The sequence below is a fragment of the Octopus sinensis genome, linkage group LG4, assembly GCF_006345805.1.
Source record: "Octopus sinensis linkage group LG4, ASM634580v1, whole genome shotgun sequence".
Taxonomy (NCBI): domain Eukaryota; kingdom Metazoa; phylum Mollusca; class Cephalopoda; order Octopoda; family Octopodidae; genus Octopus; species Octopus sinensis.
Window position 1 is genome coordinate 56,970,372 of NC_043000.1, and position 2,500 is coordinate 56,972,871.

Consider the following 2,500-nt stretch of genomic DNA (forward strand, 5'->3'; position numbering starts at 1 on the left):
ATCTATCATGTCTGCTCATTTATACTCAAGCAGCATATGTAGCTAACACCACTAAAATTAACAATATTACAAGACAATGTTGAAATTATGATGATATTTGGGTGGCAACTGATGAAGGATAGACCATGTCTGAAGATATATTAATAATAATAATAATAATGATGATGATGATCCTTTCTACTATAGGCACAAGGCTGGAAATTTTGTAAGAGGAGGATATTCGATTACACAAATCTCAGAGTTTCACTGGTATTTAATTTATCAACCCCGAAAGATGAAAAGCAAAGTCAATCTCAGCAGAATTTGAACTCAGAACATAGCAACAGGCGAAATACCACTAAGCATTTTGGCCAGCAAATAATAATAATAATAACAACAACAAAACATGTTTTTGATTTCAGTCCTATGATATAGCACCTTGGGCAAGTGTCTTATACTATAACCCTGGATTTGGTAGGTATAAACAAAAAGACAGTCATATACGGTTTGGGTATTTCCCATGGGTGTGATGGTCACACCCTTGATAGATTTAGGAAGCAACTAATTTCTACCTTTAATCAATTAGGACTTAAAATTACAGTAGCTACTAATCTCTGTATAGTTGATTATTTAGATGTTTCCCTATATTTAAACTCCTTGTATTAACTTTTCCATAAGCCTAATGAGAAACTCACATATATGCATAAACAGTCTTGTCACTCACCTGTAATATTTAAAAACCTGATAGGTAATATTAGTAACTAAGAGTCTAACCTCTCTTCTTCCAAAGAAATTTTCAAGAAAGCTACCCCCTAACAAGGCCCTAACCAATAGTGGCTTCAAAGATAAATTAATATATAATTCCTGTAATAATAATCAAAATATTAATAACAGATCTAGTGGCATCAAAGATAAAGTAGTACATAACAACTCTAGTATTAATCAGGATAATATGAAACCTAAAAATAGGCCAAGGAAAATTATCTGGTTCACCCCTCCCTTTTCCCTTGATATAAAAGCTAACACAGGTAAAAGATTCCTGTCTCTCCGAGACAAACACTTTCCAGCCACTAACAGATACAGGAAAATATTTAATAGGCATTCAGTGAAATTATCATATAGCAGCTGCCCCCAATATGAAGAGTATTGTTACATGTGGTCAATACCAAAAGCCAGTTGCAAACTCTGTCCGACATACGTAAGCATGAAAACGTGGACATTAAGATTATGATGATCATGATGAAAACACTCACCATAACACAGTGAAATCAAGCTCAAAAACACAGCAGTGAAGCAAAGCAAACTTCTTAATAACGCAACCATGCCTGCATCTATTAGATGTTAACAAGTTTTCTGTTAATGGCTGCCTGGAGACATTACCTTATCTCCAAAGATGTCTGCCTACACATGAAATAATTACTAAGATTTCCTGCCAAAATCTACTTCCAGAGGAACCTACATTGATTCCTCTTTCACTAAAATTACCTGTCTAATATTTCACTGCTCCCTAACAATTCCTGATAAATTACATTCATTTGATATCACTTCACATTTGGAGTTTGGTGCCGAGAACTTAAGAAGTGTAATAAGATAAAGGAAGAAAACAAAGCAAACCAAAAACAACAACAAAAGAGTAGGTAATATAAAGTTCATTAAAAGACAATGTAAAATTAGATTAAATTTATCTGATCGAAGAGCTACAGTTATTTAATAGCTACATATAACTTGACAGTCTCTTGCCATCATCTGATAAAAAAAAACCAATCTATGAAAAACTGATTGGCTCTCTCTCTCTCTCTCTCTCTCTCTCAGTCATACTTCCTTTATCCATCACTCTTTTCTCTCTCTCTTTCTACCACTCATTCATTCTGTCTCTTCTTCCATCTGTCTCTCTCTCTCTCCCCATTCTCTTTCATTTCTCATCTGTTGACAAATTGTCTCTCTTTTTCTCTTTCTTCTATCACACTTTCTCTCTTGCATACTCTAACTCATATTCACCGTTTCTTTCCTTTCTCATTCCTCACCTGTTGACAGACACACTCTCTTTTCTTCTACCTCTCTGTTCTCACATCTCTCTTTTCCTCCCATCACACTTTCCCTCTAACTTATTCTAACTCATATTAACAACTCCCTCTCTCCTTTCTCATTTCTCACCTCTCCCTTCTTCCACCTTTCTTTCTTTCTCTCTCTCTCTCTCTTCCATCAGTCTTTTTCCCTCTAACTTATTCTATCTCATATTCACAATTGCTTCTCTCCTTTTTCATCCCTCATCTGTTAAATAAAAACTTGGAGAAAAATTGCAAAGCATATTTTCTTTTGCCTAGCTATTAGATCTTGTCTTCATCAAGTTCATTATTGGAGGCATCGCTATATTACTTTCCCAACCTTTAATATGACAAAAGATAACGATATGATCCAAATATTTCACCATCTATAGAAAACAGTAGCACCACTTTGACTGACTCACTTATGGCAGAAAGCAGCAGCTAGGCTGATATTATTTGAAAAACTTTGTCACTTG

General features: G+C 34.7%; 1 protein-coding gene and 1 long non-coding RNA gene across 6 annotated transcripts in view; both read right to left on the reverse strand.

The window, feature by feature from the left end:
* LOC115210448 (decaprenyl-diphosphate synthase subunit 2) overlaps window positions 1-2,500 on the reverse strand; it is a 607,213-nt gene that overhangs the window by 570,366 nt on the left and 34,347 nt on the right. The window lies entirely within an intron of this gene.
* Window positions 1,388-2,500, reverse strand: part of LOC118762959 — a 16,347-nt gene continuing 15,234 nt past the window's right edge. Inside the window, exon 3 of the long non-coding RNA XR_004998710.1 lies at window positions 1,388-1,398. This is a non-coding gene — a long non-coding RNA (uncharacterized LOC118762959). The remainder of the gene's footprint in view (window positions 1,399-2,500) is intronic.